The sequence below is a fragment of the Sinocyclocheilus grahami genome, unplaced genomic scaffold (assembly GCF_001515645.1).
Source record: "Sinocyclocheilus grahami isolate Dianchi unplaced genomic scaffold, SAMN03320097.WGS_v1.1 scaffold192.1, whole genome shotgun sequence".
NCBI lineage: Eukaryota > Metazoa > Chordata > Actinopteri > Cypriniformes > Cyprinidae > Sinocyclocheilus > Sinocyclocheilus grahami.
This window is the reverse complement of record NW_015505371.1, coordinates 120,559-145,131: the sequence shown is the minus strand read 5'-3', so window position 1 is coordinate 145,131 and position 24,573 is coordinate 120,559. Positions and strand designations below refer to the sequence as shown.

The 24,573-nt window shown below is 37.0% G+C and overlaps 1 long non-coding RNA gene across 1 annotated transcript in view; it reads right to left on the bottom strand.

Annotated features, from left to right (window-relative positions):
* LOC107594865 (uncharacterized) overlaps positions 1-15,203 on the bottom strand; it is a 16,086-nt gene extending 883 nt beyond the window's left edge. The window contains exons 1-2 of the long non-coding RNA XR_001610204.1: positions 15,193-15,203; positions 13,305-13,310 (exon numbers count right to left, since the gene is read on the bottom strand). This is a non-coding gene — a long non-coding RNA (uncharacterized lncRNA). The remainder of the gene's footprint in view (positions 1-13,304; positions 13,311-15,192) is intronic.
* Between the last annotated feature and the right edge of the window lie 9,370 nt (positions 15,204-24,573).

Sequence of the window (24,573 nt, the reverse complement as noted above, 5' to 3'; positions counted from 1 at the left end):
TATATATATATATATATATATATATATATATATATATTTAAATATAAATATAAATAAGGGCTGGGCGATATAGCTAAAAAATGTATCAAGATATATTGTTTCATATTGTTCGGTATCGATAATGATTGACATTTTTATAACCTTTTTTTAAAACAAGGAGCAATAGAAAAAAAATGTTTAAATTTAACTACTGTATTTTTAAATTAACCCAATTTATTGAGACAAACAACAAATGTTTTTGTTTTAACAATCAAACACAAAATACAAATTTAATTAATATCTAATTTCTAATGTTTTATATGCAGATTAAATAGGTCTTAAGGAAACTTTAGTCTTGTCTCTTGAGGCCACAGGAGGGTGCAATGAGCAAAATAATGCAGCGCATTTAAATTGTCAACGCAAGAAAGTAACTCTATAAAAAAAACGTAAATTACATCTAAATTAACTCATAAAAATCAAATATAATTTCGTAAATTACATAAACAATTATGAACAAAACGGCATCATGTATTTATGCACTGCTTAATCCAAAGAGCCGAAGTGCCATTCACACAGATTGCATTTAAAAACATATGAGATGCAGTGAAAAGGAATAAACCTCCACAAATTCGTGATGTGTTTTCTAAATGTTTAAGCTGTTTTAACTTTGCATGGCTACATCTCTTGTGTGAGACACGAGTGCAGCAGTCATATTTGTCTGTAAAAAATGCGCTGAATATGCATCTGTGTGAATGGCTTGGTTTTGGTTTTCAACTAATCTAGATCTTCTCCGCATTGAACTTCAATGTTTCTCTAATATTTTGAATGCATAACACAGCAGCGGCACATCTCGTGGGCTAGACTAACAAAACATTAAAATGCAACAATTCACTTCATCACTGCATCTCGTGCGCCACTGATGACGCTCCCTGATGCACACCTAACACTCAAATGCAAATGTTTATTTTAAATTCGACTAATATTCATTCTTTGTTCACAATCTCCTCATCACAGGCAGGCACAGCACTCATTTCAACATGTGTTTGTGTGTGCTGTCTGCATCACTCATAGCACGTGCTTATATCATGCGCTATATTGGAATTTTTTTCTATCTTTATCAAAGAAGGTGTACCGTCGATGAATATCGATACCGTTTTATCGGCCAGGCCTTATACTGTGTGTAAAGCAAGTAAATAGTTAAGCAAGCATTAGGGATGCACTGAAATTAATATGCTGGGCCGAAACCGAAATTTCTGGATGCACGTGGCCGAAAACGGAAATTGAAAATGCTTTGTAATAATTATTTATTAAATAATATAAAGTAATTTTGTCAGACCAGTGAACGAGAGGGTAGCATCATTTTACCAGCTTTGACATGTTACAGCACAGTAGCTCTATTGCAAACAGGAACAAGTATGCTACATAGAAATTTCCTGTCTGCGCATTATTTAAGCGGGCTATGCCTTTCCAGTGAGCAGTAAATTGAGCGGAACACATATTCATAGAGCGGAATGCTGAGCGGCTAGTGACAACGGCTAGAGGGACAGTGAAACCTGCACGCTGAACACTGCTGGGAGATGTGGCGCGGCATATTTTCATCAGTTTTTCTTTTTCTGCTGAAAACCGAAAATGCCATTTTCGGACGATAATTTTTAGCGGCTGAAATTTCGGTGCATTCCTAGCAAGCAGCATATATTATTTATCAAAGTCAACCTAGTGGCACACATTTTATTATTACACACTACTCTTTAAATGTTTCCTCCCATATATAATCTGTGTTTGTGGCAAGTACACTGCTCAGACACATGAGCTCGGGATTGTATTCCCCCTCAATTATGAACAATAGTACGTCTCCTGATAGAAAGCTCTAGTCATGTTTATAAAGAGTCAGCAGGTTTTATCATGACAAGGATTTAAGCCAGGTGATGCCCTGGCCTAAAAAGCGTCTCTCTTAGCCCAGACTGACGCCTCATTCATTCAAAGCCAAACGTACACGAATAAACAAAAATTGTCTAATGCAAAACCTAGTGAGCTTCCTTGTTGTCTCCATGCATCATACAAATAGTGCTCTGCATTGAAAGTGCGCTGGAATCCTGGATCTCAATTCATTTGAGTAGAATTTGCGAGATTAGTTCGCATGTTGCAAAGTTGGTGATGTGATTCTCTTATAAGCATGAAAATACACTATACGCAAATATTGTATAATAAAAAATAATGTAAATCCACCTTGGATAATTTTTTTTCTATTAATATGCTGCCTATATATTCATTTTATTGACTATTACTATAATGGTAATTGTGCAGGAAAATGTTGAATTTCCATAAAAATAGTGCCACAATGCAACTAACATTAAAGGTTCTAAATAGACATAATTTCCTTTGCACAAAATAAAAATTTTCTTTCTGTCTGTTTATTTTGAGGTGAAATATGACCTGGAAATGTTTTTGACGGATTTGTGATATTTACCCATAGGATCTTCATTTCTTAAAATTATTTTGACTTTGACAAATAATGTTTGCTTTATTAAAATGAAGAATTAAATGCATATTTATAATCATTATTATAACATTTCTCTGGTTTCATCCATCACCTGGGTGCTAATTTTTCATTCTAACATGCTGCCAGTGTATTACTCACGGCTTCATTCAGAACATTATATGTCTTATTCTGAACTGATATCTGTATTGGAGGAGGTGTTGGGTAACTATCTCAAGTGACTGTAAGCTTGACTGAAATGTGGTTAGTCACATTTTCGGTGTCATCACAAGTACCAAGAACTAATAATAACACACCAGTGGTGTTTACTAATCCAGAATAATCTAATTCTTACTGAAATCTCTGATGGTTTGACTTTTATTCCACCCTCTTGCATGGGGATGGAAGAGCTTTGTTGACCCTCGGGTGAGGGTTAATCTGGGATGTACCTAAAGGTGGGTTCCTCGTGTCAGTCTGCTAGTATCCAGATTAGACAGAACGCTTTTCCCAGGTGCATCTTAGATTGGTGAAATGATGCCTCACCTCAGCTCACCAGGTTTTGAGCAGCTTCTCTTCAGCTCTGCTCTGCATTTCTGTAAGCTGAGATAATGTGTACTTTTGTGTGCCTCATGGACACTGATGACAGAAACTGTTACAGATGAGTTTGAGGTGAAATTTATGACATGGATCTCAGTGATAGAGTGTGCAGTATTCACCTTTGACCTTTCCTAATGGGACATAATTGCCTGATCTTGTCATCCTGAGGGCAAGAGTTTGCCATTACGTTTGCAAGATAATATGTTTACAAACAATTGAGTTTGAACTGTATTTAGGTGTAGTTCACATTGCTTAACCTCAATATTTGATATTAAGGGGAAACAAATCATTTTGTGTGGTTTTTTTAAGCATAATTTTCCCAGTACATTTACACAGTACTACAGCATTTAGCTAAGGCTTATAGGGGCTTGTTAAAGGGTGAGCAGTGTGTCCAAAATACATACCTGGATATTACATAACTGTGTAGTAATGTCTATATTTTGACTCACATAAATACTCAAAATCCAAATGCTTTAGTTTTTATTTTCTGGCATGAGTGCAAGAACGGCTATTTCACATTTATGCTGTACCATTCAAAAGTTTAGGGTCAGTAAGATTTTTTTTCTTTTTGAAGAAATTGATACTTTTATTTAGGAAGGATGCATTAAATAGATCAAAAGTAGAGCAAACACATATTGTTACAAAAGATTTCCATTTCTAATAAATGCTGTTCTTTTGAACTTCATTCATCAGAGAATCCTAAAAAAATTATTATACAAAAATATTAAGCAGCACGACTGTTTTCAGCATTGATAATAAGAAATGTTTCATGAGCAGAAAATCAGCATATTAGACTGATTTTTGAAGAATCACGTGACACTGAAGACTGGAGTAATGGCTGCTGAAAATTCAGCTTTGCATCATAGGAATAAATAACATGTTAAACTATATTTGACTGTGTTTCTTATCAAATAAATGCTGCCTTGGTGAGCCACCTTTTTTCAAAACATTACAAAATCTGGCCCTAAACTTTTGAACAGTCTATGGAACACAAAAGGTAAAAATGACTCATTAGCTAACTCAGATAGGTAGCCTAATGCATTATAAATAGGACTTGGATATGTTTGAAACCGCTGGCACTATGGTTTATTTCAGGGGCGTAGCCATTATTTCAGAAGTGAGGGGGACAGAAATGTTTTATATATTTATATATATATAACATTACAATATAACATTTCTGTAATCTATATAACCTACCAGTCAACAGTTATTGAACAGTAAGATTTTTAACGTTTTATAAAGAAGTCTCTTCTGCTCACCAAGCCTGAATTTATTTGATTCAAAGTACAGCAAAAGCAGTAATGTTGTGAAATATTTTTACTATTTAAAAAAACTGCTTTCTATTTGAATATATTTTTCAATGATTGCTGTGATCAAAGCTGAATTTTCAGCATCATTACTCCAGTCTTCAGTGTCACATCCTTCAGAAATCATTATAATATGCTGATTTGCTGCTCAAGAAACCTTTTTTAATTATTATTATTATCAATATTTAAAACAGTTGAGTACAGTTTTTCTGGATTCTTTGATGAATTGAAGGATCCTAAGATCAGTATTTATGTGAAATAAAAAGCTTTTGTGACATTATACACTATACCATTCAAAAGCTTAGAGTCAGTATAATTTTTATTTTTTTGGAAAATATATTATAGAAAGGAACACTTTTATTTAGCAAGGATGCTTTAAATTGATCAAAAGTGATTATAAAGACATTTATAATGTTACAAAAGATTTCTATTTCAGATAGCCTAAATGCGGTTCTTCTGAACTTTCTATTCATCAAAGAACATTGTTTTTTGAGCAGCAAATCAGAATATCAGAATGATTTCTGAAGGACCGTGTGACTGGAGTAATGATGCTAAAAATTTAGTTTTGAAATCACAATAAATTATATTTTAAAATATATTTGAATAGAAAGTAGTTATTTTAAATGGCCTAGTAAAAATATTTCAAAATTTTACTGTTTTGCTGTACTTTGGATCAACACATTTATCACATAACACATTTATCACATAAGGCAGAATAGTTTCTATACTGTAATAAATGCTATGTCAATTAGCACTGAATTGTTCATATACTGTATTTATTACCTGGAGATGACTTGACAAACACAAATAAACCATATATTGTCGCAATTGTATGTTTAATGTCTTCATGTTTCCAAACGTTTCTGTTTTCTGTGAAAACAACTGTTTTAATACTAGATGAACGCTTTTGTCCATCTTAGGAATTTCCTTGTACGACTTTCTGCGCGAGAGCGTCCTCCGGCTTCGAGTATGAATGAAACATACACTGCACGGAGTGTTTAGCGCTCCGCGATGTTCATCTCGCCTCATTCTGGGTCCGAATAAAACATCAGATCATGCACAGACTATCCTGTCTCTTTGAATTTAAATCTATATTTATTCACACCAGCTCTTGAAAACCTCTATGCAAACACACTTGCCCGAAAAAGTGCGGGGGACGTGTAATCTACGCCCCTGGTTTATTTGGAAGTTTGATGAAGCTTAAAATTAGAAATTTGAAAGGCAGCAGGCTCAGTGTAGGGTGACATTTTAGCATCCGTTTTTCCACCGTTCTGTCAAATCACTCTATATATGAGGGCAGGAAGGTGGCCTACACAGATAGTGGATGGATCTTTTTGTGCTAAGTATTAGCAGCATCCTGCTTGCATGGTTCCTTCTGTGCACCTTTTTTTCTAGCATAAATATAATGTGACACTAAATTTGTGGTCTGAGTTCTTGTTTGGTAAGCTTTGCCCTGTCACACTAAGCACTATTGTGTGACTATTTTTGTCCTAATCCCCTATGTCTAATAAAACCAATTAGCTTAAGCCCATCTTCACTGGGCCTGTTTGTATTTGATCAGTAGAAGGCTTTGAACTAGGTTAGGAACAGGCGAACAGAAAAGCCCTCCTGTTGGCCCTGTCACAGACCTCTGCTGTGTACGTAATCCAGATTTTCTTTACAGTAGCGGCTCATAATTATCCGTACAGTGACAAGGTCCACCACTAATATCTCAGAACTGAAAGCCATTCAGTAGCAGCTGATAAATCCCTGATATGAGTGTTTATGGCATGTGATTAAGTAATAAAGGCTCACTGATTGTTTAAAGCACTAGCTTCAGCTGTTTGTTTAATTCATGCGCTCTGTTATATCACCTTGCGCTATCGTATTACACAGCTGTGATTATCGGCTTCTGCACACGACGGCCATCTCTGCTCCCGGATAGTGGGTGTCCGAGCGCAATTGTAGACGTGTCCACCTCACACTGCGCTTTTGTGTCAAGAACATATTGTTCATTAGCATAATCACCAGTGATGTCTAATGGATAGCTTTTATAATCTGCGTCAGTGTTCGTTTTGCATTATGCTAATGAGAGCGGCTTGTGATTGTAGTAAGAGTGAAGAGGGCAGCCTTTCATTGGGACGGACCCCTCCTCTTGTGGGCCCCCTCAGCTTTGTGTCACCAGTGCGGTTTCAGTACAGTGGACCCCTGTGGAAATCAACCAGCGCTTGTCACAAATAATCAGCGTCATTGTAATTATTCTGTCATGTAGAGGAGTTACTTACTGTACTCCACTTGGACTTGTTCAGTAGGAAACATTAAAGTTTAAAGGCTATTTTAGTGAAAATGACATTTATATAACCAATACAGACATTATTAATGAAGTCAAGGCAGGTTATTATATGTGTGAGTCACAAAAGGAGAGTATTAGCAGCATGTTAATACTCCTTTTACCCATACAATGAAAGCTTACATTGACTGGAGGCTGTCAAAATCTAAAATGCATTGTAAAAATGATAAAAAGCACCATAAAACTAATACCTGTGTTCAATATACTCTCTCCTGAAGCCATTTGAAAGCTAAGAAACAGATGAAAATGCATGTAGTTTTCTCAACTAAAAATCTCAAAAGTGCAATTGAGATTCAAGAGCTACTGATTTATTTTGCTTTTATAATATTTGTTGTTTGTCCTTGTTTTGTCCTTTTTTAAAGCTTTTTAGCTTGACAGTTTCTGGTTGTGATGTGTTTTCGTTATATGGTTCATCTTATTGAACAGAGAATGTGAATGTCCTTCAAAATTATTCTTTTGGTGTTCCACTAAAGAGAAAGTCATACGGTTTGGAAGAACATGAAACAGTAAATTTATTTCCAAACTATTTCTTTACATGTTAGTGATTAATTAGCATATTGAATGTATCAACGTTGTTTTTATATCCTAAATTGTTCCCATAAGCTAGACAGGTCCTTAAAAAAGCTCCAGGAAAACTGTGACATCAGTTTCCCTTTTTTAATTCAATTGTGGGCCAACATCCTGAGGATGCAGTCTGAAATAGCATGATGTGTTCTTCAGACGCCTTCACTGCAAGCTTCCAGCGTGGTATTACACGATTACTATGTATTACTATAACAGGAAAGTGAGCACTGTGTTGACTAATTAAGTGAACAATTGGAAATGAGGGAAACCACTCCTCTCAACAACAACAGCAAAATATATTCATAGCCAACCGTAGTATAATTCCTTTGTTTTGCTCAGTTCTTCGAAAACGGCTTTATAGGACAAGGTTGCAAAATATCCTAATCCAGATCATGACAATGAGTTGACACTAAAAAAAATAAATAAGTACATAAAAAATATGCAGTCAGTGTGCATTCAAAATTATTCGTCAGACTGCCTGTAAAGGTATTGGCCAATACTGAGTTGTGTTCACCTGTTTATTTGAGTCTTTCACCATTTTTATGTAGTGAATTTTTTTTTTTTACATTAAAACGTATTGCCATTGTGTTCTCCATTACATTTTAACAGTTTGCCATATTAAGAACCATTTTCAAAGAACATGTCTTTTGAGAACTGGTTTGGTGTAAAAACCAGACTGTAAAAAAACAAAGACGTAGTGTCCGTGATGTCACTCGTAGGTTTCTGAAGAGCATTTTTGAAGCCCAAAGTGGTCAGAACCGGCCGTCGCCATCTTGGCAGCACGTCACAGTGCGTCACTCTCGGATAATCGAAAATGGGCAAAGAGGCGGGACGTGGGTGGAGCTGGTTGCTGAAACCACACCCACCTAGCTCGACAGTGGTGACAGCAGCGGCAATCCACCTGTCACTCAAGTGGCCACACCCTTAATTATGCAGGACTTTAAGACTTAATATAATTTAAACGAATGAATTATAAAAAAATTCACCACCCTCACAGTTGTCATGAAGGGCAAAATTAGCTATATAGATTAAAACCACTTTTTGTACCAGGCTGTAAACACACTTTTTTCTGCTGTAAATTTGGGCATTTTACCATGGTTGGTCTATGGCAGGGGTTCCCAAACTTTTCCATTCCACGACCTACCTAGACAAGTATAATGTATTTCACGACCCACCAAAATATTTGAGATAAAAAAAGCAACTGACATTAAGCCTAATCTTAATTAAAAGTTTAATATGACCGATATTAAGTATTTAAGAAAAATAACCATTTTATTTTAGAGTACAACTGTAAAAGTTCACTACTAATATTTAAGTTTTAATTTCTTTGTTTACAGATGTTAAAATATGAAACGTCCATAAAAACGTGAAACAGGCTCACTCCAGTGAGCTGTAATCTGCGCTGGGAGTGTTGTTAAACTGTTGTCCAGCGCAGAAAATGCATTCATGGTCTTTCAGTGTGTAGGGGAGAGCGGAGCACAACCTAGCACTTTTTTAGCAAAGCATAAGAAGCAAAGCAGAACTATCTAAAACAGTTTTGAGATTAAAATAATTGTGAAAAAGTTAAAAATAATAAACAGATGTGTCTCATTTTAAATACTTCAGTCAGAAATGTACTTTTGCAATGGTTAAATGTTCAGCAATATCTTCAAAAGATTTTTTAACTTTGGCACATTTTCTCTATATAGAGATATGTCAACGAAATATTGTGAAATTTTGTTATGTGGAAATGTTTGAATCTTGTAGTGTTACAATTAACGCTGCGTTTGTGCCCTGCTCACCCCGTACATGTGAAATGCTTTTTACAGACCATTTCCCGAACGAAAACAGTGCCGAGTACAAACAGACGATAGAAATTAATGAACATAGCCTACCTGAAACCAAACCGTTTTTGTAACATTTGAATTTTCCGCTGTATGCAATCTCATACAGAATACAGCGCATTGAAGTGAGTGAGTTTTTTCTCATTAATAATGCGGACCGATTGAGCCTTTTAATAATGACATTGCTCTGAGACCCTCACTGTTATTATAACTCATGCGCGCCCACGCTTCAAAACACGCAACGCATGTTTTAAATCGCAGACTTAATTCCGATTCAAAAATCGCACTAAGGATATTGCAATTCGTAATTAATGTTGGTAGGCTATATCGTGCAGTCCTAGACTGAACTGTGTGAGTGTGTGTGTCATTGAAACGCAAATTTAGCTGCAGCCAAGTGACTTTGTGCGACCCACCTTGTTCCACTCTGTGACCCACAAGTGGGTCGCGACCCACAGTTTGAAAACCCCTGGTCTATGGTATTGACTCCCTTTTGGAGCCTGTCGATGAATTGCAGTTTAAAGGGATAGTTCACCCAAAAATAGGGTCCTTACATGATCAAGGTCCAGAAACAGAGCAAGGAGATCGGTAAAATAATCCATGTGCCATCAGGGGTTCAACAGTGTTTTTCAAAGCTACGAGAATACTTTTTGTGCTCAAAAATAAATAAATAACGACTTTAATCATCAATTCGTCTTCTCCGTGTCACCCTAGTGCCATTTTGGAGAGTATCCACTGAACCCAAACACGTACACTGTTTTGTGTCAGCTGCGGCATGCGGATATGTTGTTTTCGTTCAAATCAAAGCGTAAACTGTGAATGGCTTGGTTTCGATTTTAACCTAATCAAGATCTTCTCCGCATTGAACTTCTATATTTCTCTAATATTTTGAATGAATAACGCAGCAGTGGCGTGTCTCGTGGGTTAGACTAACAAAACATTAAAATGCAACAACGTCACTTACATCATCATCACCACTGATGACGCTCCCTGATGCACACCTAACATTCAAAAGCAAATGTTTATTTTAAATTCGACTAATCATTCTTTATTCACAATCTCCTCATCACAGGCAGGCACAGCACTCATTTCAACATGTGTTCATGTTTGTGTGTGCTGTCTGCGTTACTCATAGTACGTGCCTATATCGTGCGCTATATCGAACATATTTTCTATCATTATCAAAGAAGGTGTACCGTCGATAAATATCGATACCTTTTTTTCGCCCAGGCCTACTCGTAGCTTTGTAAAATCACGGTTGAACCCCTGATATCACATGGATTATTTTACCGATCTCCTTGCTATGTTTCTGGGCCTTGATCATGTAAGGACCCTTGCTGTCTATGGGAGGGTCAGAGAGCTCTCAGATTCCATCAAAAATATCTTAATTTGTGTTCTGAAGATTAACATTAGTCTTACGGGTTTGGAACGGCATGAGGGTGAGTAAATAGTGACAGAATTTTCATTTTTGGGTGAACTATCCCTTTAAGTAGTTTCCTTGTTGGTTTCAAGAGAGAGACCGGAAGGTTGCCTCTTGGTGAAAACATATTAACCTATTCAGTTGAGTTTATTCATAAACATACCTTTGTTATTTTACGTTACTTTTTATGCCATGAGAAATATTGAGCTAAACGCCGTTGTTTACCTAAATGATGTTATGTATTCAAATATGTTGTGTAGATTTTAGAAGAATGATTTGTTTGTGAATCATGCATCACTAGTCCTAATATACTTGCATAGAGGTGAAAGCATGCAAATGTGTGTGTTAATATTTCTTTCTCTTTCCTGAACAACCTCCCATTGAAAACAATAACCACAGGCTGGTTTTCAGAAACAACACAGCCATAATACCTCATAATCAAATTTCTCTCACAGACTTGACAAGGTTATTTGATCCAAGCTATGCATATTATCTGTTTGAACCATGATCTGTTTGAATGTAGTGTTTCCAGTCTACATCTGTGCTCTGCATTTTCAGGATACATTGCAGCACAATGCTTTAGTTAGTCCAGGGTTTTCTTTCACAAGTATTTCTCCTCCAATTTATATTCTGTGCCTCACATTGTGTTCAGAGGAGGAGCACTGTGGACCCCACAGGCCTAAAATATGCAGTCAAATACTTTGAATGCTCAGAAAAGAAGCTCTTTGTCTCTGAGTTCCCTAGCAACCGTGTGGACTAGAATGACTGGAAGAGAATTGCCCTACAGAGGGAGAGAATTCAATTGATCCACTGCACTTGCCTAAACACCGGCCAGTAGTGGTAGAGATGCTTTTTCTCTTTGAGAGGTGAAGGAGCAGGGCGGGGGGAAAGGAGCTTAGCTGAAAAGACTAGCTCGGAAATGGGCTGCAGACACAACACTGTACGAAGCCCTTGGCTTTTAACTAAGACTCGCTCCCCCTCCGCTGCCCGGGATGTGCTACATCATCAGAACTCAGCCGAGTTATGTTGTTCCGCCTGTGTCAGCATCGGTGACTGTTCATTTAATTGTCGGGGGAGAGAAAGAACAGCGTGCCCTTCCGTATCTCAAGCCCGTTTTATCCAATTAGCCCATCTGCTATTTGTTGATGAAGTTGTGTCAGAAGAGCCCAGCAATGATGTGTCTGAAACAAAGGACCTTACAGAACCCTTCCACCTTAAGTAGTGCATTATTTTGTGCAGAATCTTATTCTTTAGGGTCACTTTTTTTTGCATATGTCTGACCTTTTTTTCCCCAGTGTTGTTAACTAACAATAACTACAATTATTGAAAATTGTTTTCATTAATTGAATAAAATATAAATATAAGATTCAAAATGTAAAAAAAACAAGTAATGTTCTATTCAGAAAATAAAGTTGAAGTTGAAGTACTAAAACTGAAATAAATAAAAAAAATCTAAGTAAAAAATATTAAATAGAAAATACTCAAAATTACTAAAATTAAAATAAAAACTGAAATATAAAAATAAAATCAAAATATTCAAAATATGAATGCATACTGAATGATATAAATAACACTATAATCATTTTACTTCATTAGCCAGAATGTCAGAACTTCTGTTGTCTAAGTGGATGGTGACATACTATCAAAGAGAAAAAAAACAGTAATGAAATAAGTCTATATATCTCACTATATTCCAGATCTTCTGAAGTCATACAATAGCTTTGGGTGAGGAACACTGTCACTGAAAACCAGCTTTAATTTTTTTTTTTTCCTCAAACAAAGCTATCAGAAGTCTTGGAATATACTGCATGTGTCATGTAGGCTGCTTTTATGGTACATTTATAGTATTTTATTGTCATTTTTGGAGCTTAGGATAAATTAAATGTACTATTAAGACAGAAAATAACATGGTTTAAAAACAACAATAGGGTGGTTTTCTTTTTTTTGGGTGAACTGTCCCTTTAAGAAGTTCAAAAATGTTCTTTAACTCTCCTCTCTTCTCGAGCAGATCTTGCCAAGATAAATCTTTGAACACCATTATATAATACGACAGGGGTAGGAATAGAAATTTTTGAGTTGTTTGACGCTGACAGAGCATGTACAGTGGGGCAAAAAAGTATTTAGTCAGCCACCAATTGCCTGGATGTTTGGCGTTAATCCCAGTGCTGTGGTGTGGTTGAGTGTTGGTTTTTAGAGGCCTCATTGTTTGAACTGTTATGTAGGACCATCTATCAATGTGGTTTCAAGGTGATTTGTGGTTTCGGGCCATAGGGAAAGATCTCGCTTTGTATTACAGTGCCTTATCATTGATGAAAGGGCACATATAATGTCTGTCTAATGTGATCTGGTCACAAGTTTTCCAGCATCAGTTCAGTTCTTGTATTGCAGCAGAAAAATAAACGTCCGCTTTAGTAGACATAGATTTGACCACATGACATTTTTATTGTCATGAGATTTTATTAACTGTCATTCAGTGATTGCACAAACACAGAATAAAGCTGAAGTTCTCTAACATGTCAGACCGTGATGGTAACACTTTCGAAAAGGGAACGCTAGAAGAGTTTTCCATGAACAAACTCCTAATTTGTTGCTTATTAATAGTTAGTAAATTAGTCGTTAAGTTTAGGTATGGAGTAGGATTAAGGGATCTAGAACATGGTCATGCAGAATAAGGCATCAACATGTGCTTTATAAGTATTAATAAACAGACAAGATGCTAGTAATATGCATGCTAATAAGCAACTAGTTAATAGTGAGAATTGGTTCATAAAATAAAGTGTTACCAATGTGACGTGTACAGTTTTTTTGAAACTTTCCACTTTCTATATCAGGTTTGTGTGCAAACTCTGTTCTTTCTCTCATGCATGACATATATTAAAATCTCCTCATTTGAATTCTTCTGTTCATCTTTCTCACTTCATCTGAGCTAGCAAAGCTCCTGGAAACAGTGAAATAATAATGAAGGCAGCTAGTCATTGATGTAGTTTAAAAGAATGCTGGGATTAAGAAGTCTTGTTTTTGGAAGGAAGCGTTTTAACAGCACATCTTCTCATCGTCATCCTCTCTGGCTGCCGCCTCCTTGTTCTGCATGATTTAACGCGTATGTTCTGCTGTGTGATGATGGTGATGCTCACAGATGTCTGGCCCGTTAATGAGACAATTTCTTTGCTGTTCTGTCAAAGTTTGATGTTGTTTTGGTAGTTTACTGACAGAGGAATACTTTCTTTTTTTTTTAACAATTCAACAACAAATGGTTTTAAAGGGGTCATATGATGCTTTTTTAAAGATCATTATTTTGTGTATTTGGTGTAACAGAATATGTTGACATGCTTTAATGTTCAAAAAACACATTATTTTTCAAATAGTGTACATTATTGTAGGTCCTCTAGGCCCCGCCTCTCTCAAACGCTTTGATTTCTACAAAGTCCCTCCTTCTGACAAGCGCAGTCTGCTCTGATTGGCCAGCTGACCCAGTGCATTGTGATTGGCCGAACACCGCAAGCACTCGTCGGAAATGTAACGCCCCTTACCATAATCGCGAGCTTCAGCTTTCAAAATAAATGTAAAGACAGTAAATAATGTCATTAGTTTTACCATCAGTTCAAGACCGAAAGGGGAACAGAGTCGCGTGACAGACACAGTGATGAAGCTGGTATATGTTTGCATTACACAAGCCACGGTTAAGACCGCTGACTCCACTGTGATGTGACCCTGTGTCTCTCTCTCTCACACACACGCGCACACACACACACACACACACACCCACACACGTTGGTTTTTATGGTTTGTGAGGACTCTTCATAGGCGTAACGGTTTTTATACTGTTCAATCATATTTTCTATTGTCCTACACCAACCCTACACATAAACCTACCCCTCACAGGAGACTTTGTGCATTTTTAGATTTTCAAAAAAACTCATTCTGAATGATTTATAAGCCTTTTAAATTACAGGGACACTCAAAATGTCCTCATAAATCACCTTCTCGTTGTAATACCTATGTCATACCCAAGTGCTTTTGCTTTTGCACTGAAACACAGTGTCTCCCTGACATGGCTGGTTCAACACTAACGGCGGTTACTGAAACCACGCCACCTTTCTTTGCGTGAACATTTGGGCGGCATTACGCAAATATTTCCACATAGTGAGGTAGATATGTGGGGGCGTGTTAGAACGAGACATTTTAGGGGGGCGTGGCAGAGTCTTAACTTTGATAAAGAATATCTCTTTGGTTTTGAGACTTTAGTCTTTGCAACTTCAGGGATCGTATCTATGCACAATCAGCTTGTAACACTCCAAAGAGAAAGGAAAACTTTAAATCGCATTATATGACCCCTTTGATATCCATCTCTGAGTGCATATTTTTGGATGATCCAGTAAATTATGCTTTAATTATGAATTATGCTTTGTTTAGTGAAAGATACTTAAAATTGTATCTTCTTTGAAACTTTATGGCCACAAACCAAAAGATATGATTGTTAATAATACACGAATGGTATGTTTTGCGCTATGTCAGGGAATAAAATGGCTGCAAATGTGAATAAAAGAACAGTTTAAAATATAGTTTAAAATATAGTTGTTGTTAGCGAGAATCAGTGAATCATCCCAACTATTAAAAAAAGTTTTTGATTATTCAAATGAAGCTGAAATATAAATGTAAATATTAGATTAAATGTTGCCTTTGCAACTAACTGAAATAACTTTAAGTACTAAAAGTATTAACTGAAATAAATCAAACACTAAAAATAAAATTATTTAGAAATTTCAAAAAAAAAAAAACTAATAATAAAAAGCATGTTGCAAGCTTGTTAAAATTTTTAAATGAAAATCTATAAATAATTAAAATAAAACATTTATAATTCAAATTCAGTTAAAAAAGATTTCAAAATCTTATTAAAACTATACTAGTATATAATTAATACAAAAACAACACTGGTGTATCTATGTGTGGATTCGTCAGATTATATTTTGTTCATTTCAGTTGTATTGCACTCTCTGCATCCAGTAATGGACACTGTTGGAGCTGTGATGTCTGATTTGAACTAATCTTATGAACTGGTTCTTTTTAGTCACACAAAAAGATTCACAAAACAATCTTTGACTCGCTCGTGTTTTGAAGCAGCCTGCTGTGACTTGTACACCAATTTATCTCTGTATAATGCATTCATTTCTTGTTAAACCATTAAAACAAGTTTATCTGGACTTTTTTTAATCCATGTTTCTTTGTTGCTTTCACATATACAGTATGGGTAACATAAATCAGTCCTGCCCTCTAACAGCCACATATGCACTGGTTAAAAAAAAAAATGTCTGCAGAGCCGATTCGCCTGTCGTTCATGTGTCATATTACAGAGGCAGGTTGATAAGTTCACTAAGGTTTCAAATTCGAGACACTTATTCCATTTCTTCGCTTGCAGCTTCATCCTTATGAATATTGCTAGTGTGTCAGCATAAGACAGACATGAATCCTGAGCATGCATCTCTGCTCATCACAGCCGTACGTACAATAGTAAGGGATCTCGGAATAGCAGACATAGCGTCCAGACATGGTAGCTGCTTCAGCAGTGTCTCAGAACGACTCTTGACTCAACAGCAGCAAAGTGGACAGACTCTGTTAATTATTCACACGTATTTGCAACATGAATAATGCAGCCTCTGGCAGGACCAGGGGCTCCAGTCGCTAGCGCTGCACTAACGGCGCGTGAACAAACGCAGCTCGAAAGGTGTTGACTCGACAGCAGGAGGTGTTAGAGCAGAACCGAGACCCAGCATCGTCTGCCTTGTCATCACTTCCTGTTTTTGTCTCTCTAATTGGCCATCGCGAGATATTTAATTCAGCTTCCCCATTTCCTTTCAATCATTAGTGCATGCTTTCAAAAGAAACACATCCTAGTGGTATATGTACACCCCATTTAAGGGGTTGGATGCAACCCAGATCAGTTTCAGCATGTGATGTGTCAGTGTGCCAGCTGCTTGGCTGTCAGAATAAATGCCTGTAGACTGCTGCAAAAGCACCTCCAGTTTAATCACATGTTATACAGAAAAGCTGGTCTGTCAGCTGGCCTCCTGCTGATTTACTTTCACATAGACTGACAAGGCCGGTGTGTTTATTCCCCTGTGAATTACACATTGTGACACAGATGAGGACAGTGTGAGTTTAAGGGTATTTCTGTATGAAATTGGATGCAATGTGCGAAAAGGATTTTAAAAAATCTTCTTTTTGACTCCCACTCAACTCCCACTCTGTTTTTTTTCCTTTGAAAAAATATGTTTCTTTTATAATTTTACTTAAAAACTGCTAATTTTGGCAAATGATTTTAAAATGTAATTTTTAAACTAGTGGTTATCAACAAGAGGGGTGGGGCCCAATAGGGGGCCTCAGCAAACTTCCTGTGGGGCACCAACAAGTCTTAAAATTATTAAAATTGTTATATTAACAGAATCTTAATTAATGCTAAAAAAACACAAACAGTTAAGATGGCAAACATTGAACTGACATGTTTTTGAGTTTATTTGTTTTATGACAACAGAAGTACTGTAGGTACATATCAGCTTAGATAGGAGGGCTTAGATAGTATCGTCAGACTGCCTAGACACTAGCATCAAGATTTGAAAAACCCATATTGGTTGAGCTCTTGCATTTTGCTTTTGGCCAAATATAGTCAGTTGATATGTGATGGCTAGCAGTCTGTAAATATTCATGAATGACAAACAGCGAAAGGTCTTTGTAACTTCTAATTTTTTTTGTGGTACTGTCATTGGAGCCCACATCTAATTAGCAGTTAGCATAAATGCACCCTCAATGATTAAGCTCTCCACAGCACAGTTTTACTGGCATTGAATGAGTGAAGCATGATTGTGAATTTTTGAATGAGAGATTAATTCATAGCCAGCAGGCCTTCAAGCAAAGGTTGCAATGTCTGTCATAAATGTTGAGCTAATGTTAGAGTTTTGTTGTTAAGCGCTGAAATCACAAAGCTACATAGTGCTACATTTAATGCAGAATGGAGTCAGCACACTTTCGTTGTTTCATTTAATTTGAACAGACATGCTAACCAAAACCTTTCTACAGCTATAGAGCCCCTTGAACTGTACTTGCTGTATATTTTGTGGATACGCCTCCAAAACAGACCTCTGCTGTTTTGGTCGTTTTGAGTGGATTTTATCCACACCAGTGAACATGTATCATTAGACCTCTCCAAACTGAGCAATTTTGCCACTTTAAAGCTGAAGTCATGACAGTCTGCCTCTAAGGCAGCAGTGGTGTCTGGAGTGTGTCTGTCTTTTTTATGCGCTTGATGCGACTCTCTGCTTTTGTTCTTATAGGATTAGAGCTGCCAGTTAAAGACATGATGCTAAGCCCATTCACATGCTTCCAGCTTTCCTCTTTCTGAGCTGCGTTTGACTATATGCGTTCATGTCGGGTTATTACAAATGGCAATTTAAGCTGTTGTTTAGCATCCGATATGCACACTGGGGACAGCATTGAGGAAATATTAAATGTCACCAGATCAATAAACGGTTCAGATATAGCCTGCCTCAAGCATACAAAAATAGGTTTGTTGACACCATTATGAAGTGTATCATTCAGTATTTACATTGTTGGATATATTTTGAGAATTTATCTGACGGCTGTAACCATACTGTTGGGACCAAGCCGGCTGTCGGCGACTGTATATTCAGTTGCTAATGCTAGTGACCTTGTTTTTGTTTGCAAAGACTCCACCTGGTGCTATGTGCTGTTCTACGGATAAAAATACCCTTAAGAGCCGCACTGTCAATAGGGTCTCAAGGACAGTGCGGTGTGAGCACAGTTGGCACAGGGAATGCAATGACACACTCTTAAATGCCACACTGAGTGATCTATAGGTTGGCATGTGCCCCCGTGGTAGTTATACTGCTGACCTGGCTTAACAATGCATGCTGGAGACCTCACATTAACATAGCTGTCTGATCATAAAGACGTGCCACATTTCCCTTTGTTCTTATTCTTTGCGGTATATTTTTGCAATGCAGACCAGTGATTTCTCTCTTGGATGCAGTACAGGGAATGTTGCCACACTTCTTGAGATAGACTAATAGCAGTAACACCCTCTTTAGAGAGCCACGCATGACCTCACGGGTCACTTTGGCTGTCTAGTTGACAAATCACTTGAGGCTAATTAAAATGTGCAGACACCTTTTTTTTGTGGCTAGTCCAAGTCTGTTTGCTTCCCTTGCTGATTGTTTGGCTTTTTTTGGTGTTGGTGTGCTTCATTCCACATGTGTAAGCTTTTATTTATTTACGTAGACAGATTTTTGTGCATTTACATCATTTTGTAATTTTATTAGCAATTTCTGAGTAAACAAGTTGTTTCTTTACCAGATTTTTTCAGTGTAGTGGATAGTGCATGTTCTATATATGATCAAAAGTTAAAGCCAATAATGCAAATGATAATAATAATAAAATATAGTGTTGTCAAACGACCCAGTACTTCGGTACCAAGTCAGTACTAAAAAAATGAAAACGTTACGGTACCAGGTTTTTTTTAAGTACCGGTTGTACCGAGTACCCGGTCAACCCGGTTCTTGATGCGCTATCCGAAAGGTGCGCAGATGCGCTCTCTTCATAAAAGCACTGAGACATGGCGACCTCAAAATGAGGAAACCCATCAAACTAACAAACACTGTAAAGACAGACACCCGGATCAAATGAAAGAGTTCAAGCAGGTAAGTTTCATTTAAATTTCTCCGTGTTTCCCATACATTGATTTATTTGTGGCGCCTGCCACAATATCAAAACTGACCGCCACACATAGATTTTCCAAAAGGCTTTGACTTAGTTGAATAAACATGAGCACTGCACGTAGGGCTGGGTATCGTTCAAAAAATTTCGATACCGATACCTTGACTTCGATACTGGTTCCTGAACAATACTTTTTCCGATACCATTTTTTTCTGAAATGAATTTTCAGATTACATTAGATTAGACATACAAAAGATTACATTATCTAAAAAAAAAAAAAATGTTGGTTTTATTTTTCAGCTTGTTGATGTTTATACAAACTCAAATACTCATCTCCTGAGCCACTGCACAAAGGAACAAAATTTAACCAACATAATAAATCAGTGCAAATAGTTTTAATAAAGCTCAAATAGTCTTCAGTTTACACATCTGTTAGGCTACATTTACACTAGCTAGTGTTCATTTTAAAATGCATAGCTCTGACAGAATCATGATTTCTATTTATTTTCCACTGATTTACTGATGAGCATAGCAGCTTCCAGCGCTGTCTGCTTGTGTTCTCTCTTCCATGATCGCTGCTCTGACTCAGAGGTAATAACATATTTAATTTCAGCAACATTACATGGCCAAAACACACATTAGACGGCAATCGGAAGTTATTACAAACACTCGATGGTGGTGTTTGAGTAAAAGCAGAATAAAAATCTTATTTATTGTCTTATGTAGCATGATGCTACAGTTTACATGAATGGTCACATAACACGCACTTTCGGTCGTGTAACGTGAATGGACATCTGCATATGATCGGAACTCCACGCAGATCCCGCGCTACTCTCCATTGGAAATTAATTCAAGTTTAATTCAATTCAAGTTTATTTGTACAGCACTTTTCACGATACAAATCATTGCAAAGCAACTTTACAGCAAATGAAGTTTCTACAATATTTAGTGGTAGCTTATCAGTGGTGACTGTCAGTCAATGTACATATGGCAGAAATGTACGGAAAAATCAATTAAAGACGTAATCAAACAGACGGTGAACAATATTAACAGCAATTATTATATGATGCAATCAAACTTATAGCAAAATGTGGTAGTTCTGTATGTTGTTTCAGGGTTGGCATCATCTGAAGTCCTATGAGGGGTTGGCAAATTAATGACTGAATGAGTCATTAATTTGACTGTCGTTTGTCGGAGATAGTGGAAAGCCGGCTTGAAACGCAGTGGAAACGGCAGTATGACGAGGATCGTTTTCATTTTAAAATATAAATGCACCAGTGTAAATGTAGCCTTACATCTATGGGGGCTGGGACGCATTCACACTACAGCCTCACGTGTGCGCCACATCTCTGAGTGTAACCGGTGTAAACTAGTAGGTGTGTTCGACTTGACGCGGACCGACTGTGCAGACCACGAGAGCTAAGAGAGCAGACTGCTCCGTGCGCTTTCAAATCGTTCTCGCAGATGTCAAACACTGATCGATTTGTCGTGTGTTGCAGGCTTAATGGCTCACTGACGTTGATGAGATTAACCCCTTAGGTATCGACATTTGGTACCGAACGACGAGATGTTTTTCAATACTCGATGGTATCGAGGCAATTCGGTCGGTGCCTAAAAAGTATCGAACTCGATACCCAGCCCTAACTGCACGTGTCAAAGTCGAAACCCGGTGCGGGTGTTTTTATATCACTGTATTTCTGAAGGAAACCGACTGTCTTCAGAAAATTATGGATGTCATTCTCATTACATCTTGCCTGTAATGCCTGATAAAGCAGCGTTTGTGAGCGCAGCGCTTATTTGATTACAGCCGTTACTGGGGAAACCTCTATCTCTCCCACTCCAACAGCGCCTCCTGCTGGCAGAGAATGAATTTGCATATATATGCCGCCACAAATAGAGTGCAAGTCTGTGGGAAACACGCTTCTGTTATGAATATTATTCAGTATTTTAATTTGAATGTCGGATTGAATGAAAATCGCTGTTATTAGAGTAGTTAATCATTAGCATAAGCACGGCTAACGCTAATATTATGAGCATTAGAATGAAGTTTCTTTATTAACTTTTTAATGCTCCTATAACTTTTATTAGGGTAAAAAAAAAACAGGATGATATTTACTATTTTTACACACCAGAGGCTTTTAAATTAATTGTGAATCTAAAATATGCGTGTTAGAGAATGTACAAATGGTTAACATTGTTTGTCTCATATCAGTCAGAAAAGCAGTTGTGGGCTTTTTTTATTTTTATTTTTTTAGCTAACTTAGTTGTTATTCTTGGCTGAATAACCCTAGAAGGTTTTAAAAACCCTTTAAAATTAAATATGTACACAGTTTGGATTAAATGAAAGTACAGTCAAATTTTTTAATTAGCATGTTTTTGTGTTTTGCTTTGGTACTGAAATTGGTACCGAGAACCGTGGATTTTCACTGGTATTGGTAGTGAATACTGAAATTTTGGTACCGTGACAACACTAATATAATATATGGTTCATAACTGTATTGTGTGCAGTTTATATAAATAATTAAGTAACTTTGCATGGTCAGGCAGGACATTGATATAATTCATAAAAAAATATACATATATTTAGATTTTTTTGTATATTATAATCTGGATATATAAATGACAGATTTTATTAAATATTAATAATAATACAGAAACATAATTGAATAAAATATATACAATTATAATATAAAAATAGTTTTATATAAACTGTAAAAAAGATTTTTCAAAGTTGTAAATAAAACAAAGATTATTGTAGTATGTTTTACAAGATAATACTGTTTTAGTCTTTCTATTTCAAAACTGCATGTTTAATTCAATGATTCACATTTCTGTGCAATTATTTGTAAATTTACTTGCCATTTCTGAGTGAAAATTGTTTCTACACCAAGTTTTTTTTCATTGTACAGTTTCTCTATTATGATTGTGTTGCTTGTCTGTGTGTCTATAAAACCGTATTGATGAATGGTGCTGAGAGGTCTTCGTTTATCTATTTCGCTTTCATAAGACAGACCCTCCGTTCATCATGTGTTTATCATCCCAGGAATCTCGATCATTCCCCACGGCCACAAGCTGCACAGCCTTTCCTCTGTCATGGGATCTGTGTCCAATGGGCCCCCTGCCTCCATTTACTAGACCCCTGACAGAAAGAGGTCAGTTTTAGTGCTCATCCTGGGTCAAGGCTGACCTTCAGGACAGGCACCATGTGTCCTCCTTGGCTGTATATGTGCATTGTTGAGGTGATCGTTAAACCGCTCATGGCACATGAAAAGGGCAGATCTCCTTAAAGGGGTGGATGCAGAGCTGACAACAAAATAGCAACTGATTGTTTTGCTGACAGAAAAGTCATTTTCAAACATAATTTGTTGGAAAATAGCGCCCTCTGTATCATGTTGCGTTATGGGGAGGAAACTATACTATTTATATGGAAAGTTGCATGTATATGTACATGGTTTGCTGTGATGAGCTGGCATTGTGACCTGATTTTCACTTGCAACATTAATAGGATGTGATGTAATGTGATTTGGAAATATATTATTGAATGTTGGTCTTCCCTTTGTGTGTGTTATACTACCATTCCAAAGTCTGGGGTCCATACATTTGTTAAAGAAACAGTGTCTCTCCCGCGGCTCGATACGCTTTCAACTAGTTTTTTTAGTCTCGAGCAAGACACAACATTCACATTACATGATTTGACTGATTTTTACATAGAAAGGGCAACAGCGCACCACATTAAAAGAAATGATCATTCATGTTTTCATAACCGCTGGCCAAATTCAAAAACTAAACTAAAATTAAATCATCTTTGAGAGCAAGGGGGCACCCTGGTGTTTCGGGTGCCCTATGCAGCTTGTGTATTTTGCGTATAGGGAGGATCGGCTCTGCTGAAGGATGTGACACTGTGAAGACTGGAGTATGGCTACTGAAAATTCAGCTTTGCCATCACAGTAATAAATTGTGACAATAGAAATTGTGAATAGAAAACAGCTATTTTAAATAGTAATTTTTAGGTACACATTGAGACATGTTTTTACATTTGTGGAGGAAACAACCAAACACACGGGCTCTGAGCCAAAATGTAGTGGGCTGCCTACATAGGATTTTAAGACATCGTAGGCGTGCTCTTAACATGCAGGCTGTTTCAAAATGTAGGCGGCATAGATATCTTCTTTTGGCCAAATTCTAAAGCAGAGAAGGCAATACCAGAATGCACTGTGGCACACACAGTGGAAAAAAACAAAAAACATCCAAGTTGGCTGACAAATTGAGCGGAATGTGAATTACAAATATAAAACATTCAGTACTGAGAAGTGTTGATAAAATTTAACCAGTCTCAGACCATGTATTACAGTGTTTTATTCATTTTTATGAATATTAGAGTATTTTTACATTACCGTTCGTTCAGAAGTTTCAGGGTCAGTAATTTTTAAAAGAAGTCTGTTTTGCTCACCAGGGATGCATTGATTTAAACGAAAATACAGTAAAACAATGATATTGTTTACTTTCATTACATTTTAAAATAATTAATTTCTTTATATTAAATATCTTTCAATTGTAATTTATTCCTGTGATGGCAAGACTAAATTTACGGCAGTCATTACTCCAGTCTTCAGTGTCTCAAGATCCTTCAGAAATCATTCTAATCTGCTGATTTGCTGCTCAAGAAACATTTCCTATTATTAATGTTGAAAACATTTGCTTAATATTTTTGTGGAAACCATAATTTCATGAATAAAAGGTTCAAAAGAACAGTTTTGATTTAAAGTAGAAATCTTTTGTAACATTATTAAGTGTCTTTACTAGAGCCCGACCGATATATAATTTTGCCGATATTATCGGCCGATATGAGCCTGTCGGCGAATATGCCGCCGATATGAAGTTTTTTTTACAGAATATATAATACAGATAAAATGCTTGAAATGGTGTAATTACTTAGTTTGTCCAGCAGAGTGCGCGCCATTGTTTGCTACTGGCGACCTGGATGAAATACTTTAAAGCTTAAATCTATGGAAAACCATTGAAACTTTGAACAGCCATATCTCCGTAATGGCGCAGCGAATCCGCACCAAATTCAGGGGATCCCTTCAGCTCTAGGAACCCTCTCGAACACGAATCGAGTGTACATCTAGAGGCCCGCTTTCGAATGAGACCACCCCTGCATCGATAGCCCCCGGGGTTCGGGAGTTACGGGTGGTTAAATTCGCGGTTCGGCGCCAACCGGTCTAGCGATCCCGGGGGTGCTACCGACGCACGGAGGGTGGCGTTCGAGAGGGCTCCTCGAGCTGAAGGGATCCCCCGAATTTAGTGACACCAGTCAACACTTTCCCTTCAGTAAGGAGGTCTCTTGTTCAGGCAGC